Source organism: Ctenopharyngodon idella, chromosome 16 (genome assembly GCF_019924925.1).
Source record: "Ctenopharyngodon idella isolate HZGC_01 chromosome 16, HZGC01, whole genome shotgun sequence".
NCBI classification, from domain to species: domain Eukaryota; kingdom Metazoa; phylum Chordata; class Actinopteri; order Cypriniformes; family Xenocyprididae; genus Ctenopharyngodon; species Ctenopharyngodon idella.
In genome coordinates this window covers 33,807,501-33,824,060 of record NC_067235.1, presented here as the reverse complement: position 1 = coordinate 33,824,060, position 16,560 = coordinate 33,807,501, and positions in this window count along the sequence as shown.

The following is a 16,560-nucleotide window of genomic DNA, read 5'->3' as shown; positions in this document are numbered from 1 at the left end:
TTAAAATAACTGTTTTCTACGTGAATGTATTGTAAAATGTAATTTATTCCTGTGATCAAAGCTGAATTTTCAGCATCATTACTCCAGTCTTCAGTGTCACATGATCCTTCAGAAATCATTCTAATATGATGATTTGCTGCTCAAGAAACATTTCTGACTGCTATATGTTGAAAACAGTTGTGCTTCTTCAATATATATGTTATATATATATATATATATATATATATATTTTTTTTTTAGGTCTACGTCTATGCAGCTCCATACACAACAAACTGCGATGCACTGTGTATTCTGACACCTTTCTATCAGAACCAGCATTAACTTCTTGAGCAAATTTGAGCTACAGTAGCTCATCTGTTGGATCGGACCACACAGAAAATCCTACATTCCTCCTGTATCCTGGAGGAAACACTGGCACACATGGAGAAACCGGCTTGATTTCACACTGCAGCAGAAGCACGAAGTGATTGTCAGAAAATAATAAAACTCATTAAAAATAGAGCTCAGTGAAGGTACTTTAAAAATGCAAACATTTGTTATTGATTGAATGGGTCAGGGTAAAGACGCTCTCGTTGCTAATCAAAATATATTTCATTTAAAAAAAATTGAGATGCAGGTGCTTTTGAAAATGTATTCATTTTATGCCATTTCCCCCCATAATTCTTTTCCATTACTGCTCTTCATTTCGCCTGTCTATTGAGTGGGTGTCCAAACTAACAATTAAACTATTGTTAAGAGAACAGAAAGCCGGAGGAGTTGCAGTTTCAGGAGATAATAATCAAATATCACTCCACTGTAATCACTGTTAAACTACTTAACCCTCAATTGCACGCACAAAACTAAGACCAACGACAAAAGTACTTGAAACTTCTTAAAATCTATTAAAAGTTCTGCAGTTTAAGCACATGTAGCCGAGCATCACCTGCAGAGCCGTTGGCCGACTGTCGCAATGTTCCAGCTTTACATGTGCTTTTTTCCTCTTACAGCTCGGGTGGGGAATGTTTTCTTGGCCTGCGCCGAGGTCTGACAGATGCTGCCCATCCAAAAGACTCTTGACTCTGCCAAAAATATCAGGCAGGAAATTAGGGAAGGCAATCTATTATTTAAAACAACAAGCGACAGTTCATATGCTTCTGCAACTCTGGAGCGCATCGCCGAGCGAGCGTCGCAGGCGAGCCCGGAGCCATCTGACTTTACTCAAAGAATAACCGCAAACTCGCCTCGCTGCGTTTAGCTCCCCGTAAGCCCCCTTCAACCGCATAATGACTTCTGCACTGAGACAATATAAAATAAACACCTTCAAGCCGGTCTATTAGACAACACTTAAAATCATTCCTCCTTTTTTTTTTTTTGGTTTGGGGGAAGGGGTGGCGTCTTAATTACTTCCTTGTTGGAGTGAGCTTGAACGTTAACGAGGGATGCTCCTTTCTCTCCGCGGCGAGCGTGTGTAGTTTATTCGTATAATCAGCTAGCTGTCGGAGACTGGATTAGCCCCTCCACGGCGAGTGAAGTGTTTAACATGGCACGCACGATGGGCTCAAACAAGCTCTCTGCCTGCCTTCTCTCCACAAACACTCATTGTCATTAATTTGATTTGCTTATCGCCCCCTTCCCCCCCTTTTAAAAGCTCTCCATTTCGCGTTCGGCAGCCTCTTCTTTCAAACGCCAGTGCAAATGAATGCACCCGCTGCTAAGAATTACCAGGTAAAGGAAAAGAGTTAAATTAAGATGAAGAATTGTAAAATGTTTCCAGTTGGAAGAGTGTTGATTACCAGGGCTTCGGTCCTGCAGGATTACCTGCGATTTATCCTCATATTTTGGGATGCCTCGCCCTCCACGTTACGTTCTTCTCTCCGGGGGCCGCGGAAAGCAGCTTGCATGCACCTCTGCCAAAAGAGTTTATTAGAGCAAATGGTATTGTAAGCCCTATGGAAGGCATACCTTATGTGAAGATTTAAAAGATATTAAGAAGATTGTGAGGCCCAGAACCCAGGTGTGTCGGGTAATAGTCATTGTCTTGTACATGTGTGCGAGGATGAAACGGGGCAAGGTGCCAGCGAGAGAGGGTAGAGAACACCCCAGGCGGCTCTGTAATTTACACCCAAGTGGAGAGATTCCTAGACGCTGCTCTCTACGCTTGAGTCTTTACTAGCTCTGCTTCATATTACCAGGATAATAGAGTAATATGGGCGAGATAAACGCACGTGGGATCAACTATGAGTTCATCTGTTTGAGCAATGGGTTTAGACTAGAATTGCAATTGAGTGTCCCTGATTGGACTGCAACTCAGTGAGCATGGTGTATGTATGTTTATTTGTATATATATTTTAGGGGTGTAACGGTACATGTATTTTTCCCAAACTTTCACAGTACGGACGTCACGGTTCAGTGCATACAGTCAGTCACAGGTGATCCACACTCCAATCCAGTAGGGGGCGCACGCGGTAATGCAACACTGTCTGCTAACCGCCACAACAGAAGAAGAAGAGACATTCGATCAATCGATATGTTTACATGTAATCTCTCAACCGGTATTTCAACCATGGAAAAGCATCAGTAAAACAGCTTGAAAATAATCTCTCACGTAGCATTACATTTACCTCAGGCAAGTCATTCAGTGTCCACAGCATGTTAGTTCACTAGAGAAATGAACTCTAGAGGGGAATATATGCACTATATTAGCTTATATATTCATTATATTTACTTTACCTCTTAGTAATGTCTTAATTATTTAATATGTTTAAGGGTCATTGACGAATGAGGTTATTTAAAAGTGTAAAAAAAACCTAATGGAGATATAATTAATTTTTAAGTTTTATTAAGTGTTAACAATGAGATTATGTGGTTTTTAAAATTAATTAACACTGCTTTCATCATTTTTTACAAGATGGACAAAATTTGTCACCAAAAAAGTCATTTGGTTTAACCAAAATTTTGGTTTTACCGAATGACACTTTTGGTTATACCGAATGACGATATTTTCAAACAATGCTAACAGGCTGATATCTAGCAAAAGGACAATCAAACATTTTATATTTAGTACAAGTTTTTTAAAATATAACAACATTTTCCATGTTTTATAGCGGTTGCACCGAATGACCTGATGTTTCGGGACATGCGTATGAGCAAGTGAAAACATGAATTTTTTCAAATAGTTGAGAGTGAGTTAGTAACTTTGCTTCACGATCATGTGGTCCTTTGCAGGTGTCTGAATGATGTCACATGGTATTGATCGCATGACTTGATCCAAAATGGTCCCTTTATATTGGTTACTCCGAATGACATCAATGAAATTCATTTTTCAGGACATTTTTTCAAATGGACAAAGCAATGACTTCTACAATTTAATTTAATCTATAATTTTGCACTATGTTGATATATGATGTTATAAAATCATGCCAGAATAAAAATATATACATTTATTACATTTTAAGATATTTTAATCACAAATGAAATGGCTGTATTGGCCTTTAGATGGTTAAACTGAATGACCTTTTGACACTTCAAAGTCTTTAAAATACATTTATATGTAGCAAAAAATAATTAAAACCTCTTGGATTCAATCAAAGATCTAGTTGTACTACCTTACATACTTTGGATGTCATATCTGTGTTTTTTATTATTATTAAGGCCTTTGGACAAAAAAAATAAATAAATAAATTACCCGTCACGTCATTGACCCAACTACATAAATTTGTCATGAAAACAAGTTATGACAGTAACTGTGTAAATGATTATATTTCAAAAATGAATTGGAGTAATTTTATAATTAGATTAGATTTTTTTTTTTTTTTTTTTTGAGTGTTTATTATATCTAAAAATAAATAGCAACTGAATTTAATAGTTTGGGCTCTGTTGTTAATTGTAATTAAATGTTAATTATAGCTGAATTTATTTAAAGAGAGACACAATTTGTTCAATAAACCACTGTTTAATATAAAAAGAAGAAAAAAGAAGGAATTTTATGTTTAGTTTTCTCCCTCCTGCTGTACCAAACTGTGACTTCAATATCGCGGTACGTACCGAACCGTCATGTTTGTGTACCGTTATACCCCTACCCCTATAAAACTGAATATCTTACACTGTCCTGTTATTTGTCGGCAAATTAGTAACGTTGTTGCCCAGGAGTTGGCAAAATAATATTTTGTGCTAGTACGCAAATGTGAAGACTTCGCCAACATTAATGTGTTCATGTGATGCTGTGCCGGTAATTCACCTCAGAACTCGGGGGGCGATAGAGTTCCCTTTAAATACCAGCCATCTTTGCTTCATGGGTGCTCAGTTCTGGATACATTTTTTCTAGGTAATCACCTGAGCATTAAATGTCAAGTAGTCAACCTATATTAGGGGGAAAAAAAAAGGTCACCGGTAAAACATACAGTAAAATGAAATATCTGTCATTTACTGTTTGCATGCAACGAGCATCAAAGGCAAAAAGTTACCCACATAATTGTGTAGTACTACCAGCAGGGACAACTGCTCGTACTAACCATTCAAACCTTGACCTCTTGGTTATTATTTAGGGAACAGGCTACAAACAAGTAGACATGCTCAGCAAGATTTTCTTGTAGTATTAGCTGACCTGAAAGAGAAAACTATCTGTTTAAATTTACACTAATACCCAAAAACACTGAGAACGCAACACTGACCTGCAAGAAATTGAGCTTGAGTAACTAGAAGCCTTTACGCAGTTACGTGAACGCAGAGTGTGTTTCAGGCCTTAGCCATAATGAGAAGGGCACGCGCAATTATACAACCTGCAAATGAATCTTCACTCCTGCAAAAGAACACAGAAGCAACTTTTGATGGTTAACAACAACCTTGGAGTGAATATATCGTTGGCATTCAGCATGGATCAATGACGGGGGGCTTTTTGTGTCTAAAATACTGAGCGTCTGAGTACTGTACCCCATCAACATCTTATCCTCATTATGCTAAAACATTATTCCATGTGCAACACCTGCGGAATAAATTTACCATTCAGATTTGCTAGGGATGATCAAACAAGTCTGAAACACTGTCATTATTTCTACCTCCAACACGCCGGTGAAAATGACTAGTTTTCCTAGGTTTAAGGGAATTATCAATTCAACTGGAAGTAAACTTCATTTTATCGGTTTAATTTACTTCATTTCCTAAAAAGTGATAGGAAAAAAAAAAAAAAAAAAAAAAAAGCAAAAGCACACCTGAACAAGTCCACATTCGACGTTCCCTGATTGAGGTGCTCAAATGAGTTTTAAAACAAAGCAAGACACATTTAATGCGCCCCGGGGAACACAATACTTCACTAATGTGTCATTGTTTCGCTCCTTTTAACAGAACTCGAAGATCGCCAGGAGAGCTCGGCAAAAACGAGGAGGGCACGAGCGTCTGCCGCATCCATCCATCTGGAAGACGGCAACAAACAACATTTATCCAGCTCGGCACCGGCACGCTAACCTCGCACTCAAAAGCTAGATAAAAAGAAATGAGAGCTAATGAATTAAACCTCCCCAGATATAATTCTGTATTGGCGGTAATCAGGCGCTTCTGCGCCCATGAATATACATGCCCAGCATCAGCTGAAATCCTGTTGGTGGTCAATATTCTTGAAGCTCTGCCAGCGTGGGAATATTCCTGCTTCGTTCTTCTCTGCTTTAATGTTATCAGGTAACACACACTGGCATTAAATCCACAACATAATAAAAGCCCTTTCTGGAAGCCTTCAGAGCAGACAATGCGGCTCTCGCCGAAAGCCCTTTAAATGTTCCTGTTTAATGTCATTACGGAAGCACGAAGCACGCAGGCTTGTCGAGGCTCAGCTTGAAAAGGGAAACCCTACACAAGACCTCAAGGTACATTTGCTCAGACGAAAGACAAAACGAAAGGAAGAAAGCAAACAGAACAAACAAACGAGTCGGTTTATTACGTTGGGGAGATGAATGGCAAAGCAACAACTCCAGCCATCTCCGCTGACAGCTTTTAAACCCAGAGATTTGTGCACATTAGTCACACATTTTAGGAAGAAGGTGCTTTATGAAGTGCATTGATTGGGATTACAGTTCTATCTCTTCCTGTCGTTCTTTCATTATAAGACCTGTCGCTGATTTCAGGGTTGCCAAGCGCTTCCTCAAAATAAAAGAACGGGGGAGCTTTTGTCCTTCGTTTTCGAAAATGCAAATGCCTTTTGCATTAGGAGGTGTAATCTATGATTAATATTTTTTAATGATTCCTTTTAATGAAGTTCTGCTGTTTATTAGCTTAATAATACGTCCATTTGCATGCCTGAAATGGGAAACGAACCACATATATGATCGGGATTACGCGCTGATGTGTCTGTACGAGGATTTAAATAAATTTAGCTCATTGTGAAGAAAAACAAAAAAAGTATACCCGACAGAAGCGTTAATAAAGCCAAAGGGCGTTCAAAATAGATGACAAAACCCATAAGACATTCAACTTTCTAATTTCTACGATCATTATCAGTCGCTCTTATTATTAACGAATCTGGGACATATTTCCCTTACGGTTTTTAGCAATCCCAAGTCCACAAAGTGGTGATGCAGCCTGAATTATTCATATTAGCGGTCAATCGGTTTCTGACAAAATAACAGAAATTCATCCCTGCTCGCTTTTTATTTTACCATAATCTCTTGAGCCTTATTTTGTAAGGACGGAGGCTGACTTTTGTGGATGTGGGAAATCAATAGTGCTGCCGGAGGGCAGGCTCTCATTTATGTAAGAAATGCCAAGAGGCTAATATTAGAATCATAAACAAAAGCTTTGTCTTTTATTCCCTATGAACCATTCAACATAGCAGCGGATTAAAGTGTGGATGAAATACTATATAGACAAGATTCCCTCAGGACTGGTTCCTCCTCTTCGGCATTCTCTCGGAGGGGAGAGAAAGAGAGCCCACTGCACCTTAGTGCTGAAAGAGAGGAGGAGGAGGACGACAAGGAGGAGGAATTAATTTCTGCCCTCTGGGAATAACACACACGGGATCTCAAGAGTTTGAATGAATCTACAAATCTAGCTCTAAAAAGATTAAATAAATAAGCAGGGGGAGGAAGGCGAAGCTGATCAATGTGTATTCCCTTCTGTTCGCCTTCCTTGGAATGGCCACCGAGGACATGAAGCGACGCACCCACCTTAAACACTGAAAATTCAAGCTTTTTATTCAGCTCATAGCTGAGATTTGTTAGCATTCTGCTAAGTGGCAAAACACTACACAAAGTTTACCTAATGAATGTGGAAATAAATGTGGGGGCGACTCTTAATAAGTCATTTCTTTATATCGTGATCTTTATATCTACAGATAACCTGCTGGGGTTTTGGCAAAAAAAAAAAAAAAAACTCCCAATAAAGCTCCCGGGCAATAAAACACAATTATTGCTCTCCAATACAATAAATAAGCACCTCTGATCAAGAACAATATACCTGGAAATAAAAGACACGAAGAAGTAGGTGATTGCAAACCCAAAGACTCCAATAATCCACTCTCATTCGCCGGCGTACAGAGGGAATCCGGTGGGGTGCGGGACCGTGCGAGGGGATCAGAGAAAATGAGTGACTGTATTGACACACGAATTTCCGCACAAAGTCGTGTGCAACTGCTCGGTTCATGTGTCAACAGCGTTCATTCCACTTAGTCCCTGCACTCACAACGCTTATCTCGCTTATGATCTCATTTCATCAGTCTGGCCATGTTCCCCAAGAGTCAAGCTGTCACCCAGTGCATCCAATTTAATGATGCGGGAATGAATCGGATATCATTTCGCCTTAGTCTCGAGATTGGCCTTTGGTAAGTCGCATCCAATTACATTTGCGCTACAAATGGTCATTTCTGTATGCTTTCCAGAAGCTTTTACTTCCACAGATCTCACTATTTAGGTTCCCACTCGGCCTGCAATTACCTTTAAAGGATTATTTCACTTTAAAATGAAAATTATCCCAGGCTTTACTCACCCTCAAACCATCCTAGGTGTATATGACTTTCTTCTTTCTGATGAACAAATATCCTGATGTATCCGAGCTTTATAATGGCGGTGAACGATACTAACGAGTTTGAAGCTCAAAAAAGTGCATCCATCCATCGTAAACTTGTACTCCACCAGGCTCTGGGGGTTAATAAAGGCCTTCTGAAGTGAAGCGATGTGTTTGTGTAAGAAAAATATCCATATTTAAGTTCTAAAGTATATATCTAGCTTCCACCAGACCAAATTCAACTTTTGAAGAAAGTCAAGTCAAGTCACCTTTATTTATATAGCGCTTTTTACAATGTAGATTGTGTCAAAGCAGCTTTACATTGATAACTGGTACATTATTTGGCTGCACAGCAGCTCTTAAAGAATAGTGTCAATGCAGGCAGATCAAAGCACTGTTGAATATCAAATGTCAAGTCAAATGTCAAGTGTCCCCAGCTAAGCAAGCCAGAGGCGACAGCGGCAAGGAACCCAAACTCCATCAGGTGACATCAGGTGGCAGACAAGTGGCAAATTGGTGTTAAAATGGAGAAAAAAACCTTGGGAGAAACCAGGCTTAGTCGGGGGGCCAGTTCTCCTCTGGCCAACAGTGCTTTGTTACAATTCAGGTTGCTATCATAAGTCCAATAGGATCGCAACATTAAAAGTATTTATTTCAGTTCCATCCAATTGAGGATCGTATTGAGGATCACGCCGGTATGGACGGTCAGTTAAGTCAGTTATGCTCTGGCGGAAGCTAGATATTTTACTTCATATCTTGTTAAATATGGATATTTTTCTTACAGAAACCCATCGCTTCGCTTCAGAAGGCCGTTGTTAACCCCCCGGAGCCGTGTGGAGTACGTTTATGATGGATGGATGTGGATGGAGACACTTTCTTCAGCTCATACTCGTTGGTCCCGTTCACTGCCATTACAAAGCTCAGATGTGTCAGGATATGAAAACAACTTCAGTTGAAGAAAGTCATATACACCTAGGATGGCTTGAGGGTGAGTAAAGCTCGGGGTAATTTTCCATTTTAAAGTGAACTAATCCTTTAAGTTTTGACCTGCTGGGAAGTCTCCGACCTTCAAGATGCTCCCAATCGCAAACGGGGAAGCAGTTTACACACAGCATTATCTTGTCCTCTTCTTGCCCAAGCTACTCCCACCAGGGCATTGTGGGAAGAGTACAACTGTTGCGAGTGGGTGGCACATCTGTTCCCAGAGACAGCCCATGCCCTGGGGGTCAACCTGCAACACAGCTATCATTTCACATCCTCCTCTAATAACTGCTCTGATATTCCTGTTGAGTTGAAGACAAAGGGCTAGCATAGGGTTGCCTATTGTCTGATCAGAGGCACAGCATTTTTAATAGTGGGTGTATTAAGAGTCATGTTTGTCATGCACTGCTCTATCATTCCATCTGGTGCATGTTTCACATGTAACAGGTTACGTGCATTTAAAATATGGAATATGTTAAGTGCATCGTGTTAGAAGCACCATATGTGTACTATAGTGTTCATAACATGTTTCCAAACTATTTACACACACACACACACACACACACCTTTCGCTGCATCCACAAAGGCCAGTGGGCGGTGAGCGGAAACAAAGGAGAAACTTTCTTAGAAACTTACAAGCTGTGAATTTGGCCAGTACAGACCAGCACACGCGCTAACGATAATGCAAATTCTCTTTCGCAAGTGCCCTAAATAGACTCACTTCTGCCTCTGCCACTGCCAAAGAAGTTCTTACCGCGGCACGGTCGCAGATGAGCTGGACCGAGGCTGCTGAGGTAAGTTTGATCAGAAGCTGGAGGTGCGGATACACGTGTGGGTGTTTGTGTGTCCGCGAGTTTAGGCGTTAGCGCTGAGGGGGAGCCGGTGGGCTTGGGTAGGAGAGGGCGAGTAGAGAGCGTGGAGGATGAAAGATGGAGTCTAATCCTCCACATGTGGCTGCTTTTTCTTTTTTCTTTTTTTTAAGGAAAGCCAACTGGAGCCATTCTTTGGACTGTAGGCCAAGGGCTCCAGGAAAGCATTGCCCCGAGCCAAAGCACACAGTGTGAAATGAGAAGCTAAAGCTTGAATGTGCTTTTGTTTATCAGAAAAATGCACTCTAAGTGGGATTGGCAGTATAAGGCCCAAACTCCATAAGTCATATAGACTGGCATGGGCCGGAACTGGGAATGTTGCAGAAGGGAGGTTTCAGGCAGGAATAAGGCTTGCCGAGCCGCTGGCAGCCCCTCAGCCCGTCTTGCTCGCTCCCTAATCTTCACTCCAGCACAAAGGAGGATCAGCGGGGTCAATCTAAAGTAAGGAAATGTGGTCACAAGTTAAATTGGGGAAAAATCTACGGCTATGTCGCACACAGTTCCATCGAAGGATGCTGAATTGCGAAAGGCCCCTACAAAGCCTTCAGAATTGGGCCAAGGACTGATCAATCTCAAACAATAGCTGCGATCCTGCACTCACAAAGTGACGGGATTCCGACGGAATGTTCACATTCACATCAAGCGGCTTCCGTGGCCCAAACAGAAGCGCAAAGTCAGAGGAAAGTTAGCGGCTTACAAATTGGCCACTCGGCACAGTGTGTTATGCATTATTTTCAACAAAATGATGTCAAATGGAAATACTTTAAGTATTGCGGATGGAGTGCCAGGGAAGCTAAAGAAATGATGCACGCCTCTGCATCTGAAGCAATGTAGCATCTGAAAAACAGACACTTTAAAGGATTAGTTCACTTCAGAATTAAAATTTACTGACAATTTTCTCACCCCCATGTCTTCCAAGATGTTCATGTCTTTCTTTCTTCAGTCGAAAAGAGGAAAACATTCCAGAATTTTCTACATATAGTGGACTTCAACAGTTACCAAAGGGTCGAAGGTCCAAATGTCAGTTTCAGTGTAGCTTTAAAGAGCTCTACACGATCCCAGACGAGGAATAAGAGTCTTATCTAGAGAAAGTCATTTTTTAACCACAAATGCTTGTCTTGCACTGCTCTGCGATGCGCATTACGTAATCACGTATGATGTAGGTGGAAGTACCGATCCAAATTAAGTCAAATGCCCTTTACAACAAAAAAAAAAAAAAGGGTAAAACATCAATGTCGGACGATTTTGAAGTTGGAGGAGAAAATTAGATTTTCTGCCTTTTTTCGCAGCACTTCCAACGTGATTACGTAATGCGTGGCGAATCGCAGAGCAGTGCAAGATGACCATTTGAGGTTAGAAAAAGTATATAATTTAAATTTTTTTTAAAAATGACCAATCGTTTCTCTAGATAAGACCCTTATTCCTCGTCTGGGATCGTGTAGAGCTCGTTGAAACTGCAATTTGGACCTTCAACCCGTTGAACCCCAGTGAAGTCCACTAAATGGAGAAAAATCCTGGAAGGTTTTCCTCAAAAACCTTAATTTCTTTTTGACTGAAGAAAGAAAGACATAAACATCTTGGATGACATGGGTGCGAGTAAATTATCAGGAAATTTTAATTCTGTAGTGAACTAATCCTTTAATGCATCTGTTTCGTTGGGGCTTTTTTCGGTAGAATGTGCATTAAAGGTGATGGTAAAATACTTTATGCTTCTACAACTTATAAGTAAGCCATTTATAGGTTGATCCCTCTGAAATGCATAGACACGTGGCTCCCGAACAGCCTGAGTTTGAAGCATCTCTGAGGAGTTTTTTCCAACCAATGGCAGTCATTAAATCAGCACTATCACAAATATTAGTCAAATGATCATGACGATAACAAACGAGCCAACTCTTCTAGAGAAGGTAACCGTCGACCAATACGAGGGAACAATGAACTGACTGGAGTGTCTTCAAACAGATTGTTGATTTGTCATTCATTGGCCCTCTGAAGGATCTGGCTCTTTTTAAATGAGTCTGTGCAAACAGAGCAGACGCACACATCCTCAATGCATGCCTCTCAATGCACCGTTCCATGAAGAGTAGCAGGGCACACCAACAGATGTATGTCTAGACATCGATCTGCACCGCATCAGGGAGGAAGCAGAAAAAGTGTTGTTAGACGCTGATCTCTGGTGCCAGCTGCTCGTTTAAATTGCCTTGTTTTACAAACAAACTGACTCTTAGAACTTTCTCACAGTTAAATATGAGGGAAGAACGCCGCGGCTGACACGTACAAAGAGACTCTAAATTGGGAGGCAGTGGAATGTGATGCGTTTCGTACAACAAAGCCGAACAGAAAGAAATGCTTAAATGCAATATTCCCCCAGTTTGTAGGCAAGAAAGCATAAAACGTAGACAAGGTCACTGTTGTTCAATGCTGTATTATGGGGAAGTGCATGTGCTACAGAACTCAAGAAATGTAAACTAATGCTAAAAACCTCTTTCCTGCACAATGATCTAATAGTTCTAGAACAAAAGGCTATGAAAAGAAACAAGGTGCTTTAAAAACATTAGGCTTTATAGGCTAATTAACAGAAATCTAATGAGCCAATTACGGTGAACTGATGAGAGAAGTTTGATGAAAGGAGAAAAAGTGCAGGGGGGACTGCTGAGAAAATACTTCAGGTTACATGATGAAAGATAAAGAAGTGATTAAAAGCAAAGCCAAGAAAAATGAAATTGACAATAACTGGATATAATCAGGCAAATCTAGTCTTCGTTTTTAATAACAATATGAAGTTACAATTCTGTAAAGATCTAATACCAAATTACCAAAACGAAAAGTAGTAATGTGTCATTATATTCTAGATGTTATTCTGGATGTGTTAATGGCGTAATGTGAGTTTCAGATGTTTTACGTCCTGCTGGACATCAGTGACAATGCTTTATATGGGATTGTGATGATCAATATATGCAAAAATCACCTTTAAAACAGAAAATCTTAAACTAGAAGTCATGCAATCAAGAAGCCAAAAAATGCCTCAGGTTAAAAAAGTAATTATTCTGATTAACACATAGGGTTTTCAAACGATTTGGGTGCTAAGTAACAACAAATATCACAAACTTTTTGGTATATATAGCAAACAAAATTTGCTAATTAGTGTTTCTCTCAATGAAATGCTTAAAAACTTGTTGGAAGTCATTCATGTTAAATAATAAGATAAGTATTTGTTTAAAAAAAATAAAGCATTCTGAAAATAAAGTTTTTCGCCTACACGTTCTGATCAAATGCATTTTTGGATTTCCATTTCTATTACAGTTTGCTTACATTTTCAAAACTTTGCCTCTTTTTTTCAAAACTTTACACACAAATCCAAGAATTGCACACACAAAAAGCAAAATGCCTCACAACTCTTGCAAAATGAAGCACTGCATTCAAAATATCACAAACACATCTCAAAAGCAAACATTTGTCTTACTTTTCAAACACATTTGCCATAATATTCTATTTTATTTGCCATAATATTCTATATAGCAACCAAAAAAAACTAGCATAATTTTTTTAAAAAGGTGAATATTCCAAAGGAATAGTGTGTATGTGTGTCCTGGTAGGGGACCAAATGTCCTCACAAGTATAGTAATACCAGTGACTTTGTGGGGACATTTATATACAGAATATACAGTATAAAAACCATTACGCCTATGGAATGTCCCCATAGAACATGGAAACCCAACATGTGTGTGTTTGTTGGAGGGCGAGATGGTTGGGTGTATCTAGGCTCCATCTCTCCTCCTGGCTGGGTCCGGCCACAATACTTCATTCACGTCACATGCTATGTTCTCAACTTTGGATGGAGGCAGCGTCAGTGTCTCCACATGCCTTCTCCATTGCCTGGAGAAGTGTTATGTTGACATAGGGACGACGATCATGCACTTTCCAGGAGAAAAATTCCTCAATAGGGTTTAGAAATGATGAATATGGAAGCAAGTAAACATCAGAAAAGTTGTTCAAAACCTGTAACTTGACCTTTGGCCTATTTATAGGCCTTAGAATAGGCCATGATTGGTTGGTGTTAAGTAAAGCAATGAGTGTTTGTGCATGTGAGGAGTTCGTGTGAGGCACTGATGAATTAGTGTGGTATTTTGATCGGATGTGTTTGAAAAAGGAAATCAAGATACTTCCTGTTAGATTTTTGTGTGTTACATAGAGAATTGTGTGTTGTGTTTTGCAAAAAGTTAATGAAAACTGAGTCAAAGGCTGAGAATTAGTGTATGGTTTTGCAGATTTGGTGTGTGGTTCTGCTGTTTGAGTGTCAGCTTTCAGAAATTGTGAGACAAGTAAGGATTTTGTGTGTAAGCAGTTGAAAAAAAAAAAAAAAAAAAAAACTGTAAAGGGATAGTTCACCCAAAAATGAACACACACACACACACACACACACACACACACACACACACAGACAGAAAAAGATATTTTGAAGAATGTCGGAAACCAAACAGTTGGGCCCCACTGACTTCCATAGTATGAAAAAAATAAAAATAAATAAATACTATAGAATCAAACTTTTTGGTTACCAACATTCTTTAGAATATCCTCTTTTGTGTTCAACAGAACATAGAAACTCACACAAGTTTAGAACAAGTTGGGGGTGAGTGAATGATGACAGAATTTCATTTTTGGGTGAACTATCCCTTTAATTTCAATTGAACTGAATTCAAACAATTATGCTTGAAATACTTGCATGCAATAAATCACCAATGAATAAATCATTATCATAATCAGTTTTACTCCTAACAAAGTGATATCTATCTGATGAAATGCATTTAGAAAAATATTTGGAACAAATCAAAACTTAATTGGATCATACCGTATAAGAGAGCGGCGCACACATATGTGAGGTGTGACACGTAGAGTGGCCTGCTGGCCAGTTGTGTGCTGGGACGCCTCCAGCTCTCTCCAACTCAGTGCATCTTTTCCCAGCAGGGGGCTGGCCATGCAGAGAGCGGGCGGCCTGGGGCAAGACTCTGTGTCAGCAGATAGTGCAGAGGGGTGGGGGGCGCGCAGGCTGCGGGGAAGATTCAGGAGTGCCGGCCCTCGCCAAGACCCACACTCTCTTGGCATTTTGGCAGGGTGGAGCGGCACAATAAAATGATCCAATTTAAGCTGGTTTAGAAGCGCCTGAGAATATTCAAATATTTATTTTTTTCCCAGTTTGCTGCTCTGACGATCGCTGCAGATCCGTGTTCCTGCAAGCTTCGGAGACTCTGTGTAGGTAGCCAGTTGGCGGAGCTGTTCTGTCCCTTTGGTCTTGTTTCGGCCTCTCTGTTCGACCTCTCTGACCCGGTTACCTTCGATGTTGTTATCTCACTCCTGATATCCAACACAGCGCCTGAAGACAATCCAAAATAAATGGAGTGTTTTGGGACTGCTGGGAGAAAAGAAGAAGAAATTGCCCGTGTTTTCCACTTTACGAGCACATAAATAACCAGAGAGGTGCAGTCTAGGTCTAAGCGGTATATAGTGTGTACATCAGCTATTTTACAGTGACTCATCTAATTCAAAGTTTGGGGTCAGTAAGATTTTATCATGTTTTTGAAATAAGTCTCTTATGCTCACCACTGCATTTATCAACACAATATAGTAAAAACAGTAATATTGTGAAATGCTACAATTTAAAATAATTGAATAATTTGAATATACTTTAAAATGTAATTTCGGTAAATTTTCAGCATCATTACGCCAGTCTTCAGTGTCACATGATCCTTCAGAAATCATTCTAATATGATGATTTATTATCAATGTTGGCTTAATATTTTTTTTTTTTATAACCTGTGATACTTTTTTCATGATTCTTTGATGAATAAAAAGTAAAAAAAAAGAACAGCATTTATTTAAAACAGAAATCTTTTGTAACAATATTCAAAAGTTTGAGGTCAGTATTTTTTTCTTTTCTTTTTTTTTTTTTTTTGAAAGAAATAAATACTTTTATTCAGCAAGGATGTGTTAAATTGATAAAAAGTGATAGTAAAGATTTACATTGTTAGAAAGGATTTCTATTTTCAATAAATGCTGTTCTTTTTAAATTTATTCGGGTCATTGACGAATAAGGTTTTTAAAAAGTGTAAGAAAAACATAATGGAGATATAATTCATTTTGAAGTTTTATTAAGTGTTAACAATGAGATTATGTGTTTTTTTTATAATCAATTAACACTGCTTTTGTCATTTATTACAAGATGGACAAAATTTGTCCCAAAAAAAGTCATTTGGTTTAACCAAAATTTTGGTTTTACCAAATGACACTTTTGGTTATACCAAATGATGATATTTTCAAACAATGCTAACAGGCTGATATCTAGCAAAAGGACAAACATATTATATTTAGTACAAATATTGCAACATTTTCCATGTTTTATAGCGGTTGCACCGAATGACCTGATGTTTCGGGACATGCGTATGATCAAGTGAAAACATTAATTTTTCAAATAGTTAAGATAGAGTTAGTTACTTTGCTTCATGATCATGTGGTCCATTGCAGGTGTCTGAATGATATCACATCCTGTCACATGATATTGACCGCATGACTTGATCCAAAATGGTCCCTTTATATTGGTTACTCCGAATGACATCAATGAAATTAATTTTTCCGGACATTCTTTCTCATAACAAAGCAACGACTTCTACACATAATTTTAATCCCATTTTGCACTATGTTGATATATGATGTTATAAAATCACGCCAGAATAAAAAAATATATACATTTATT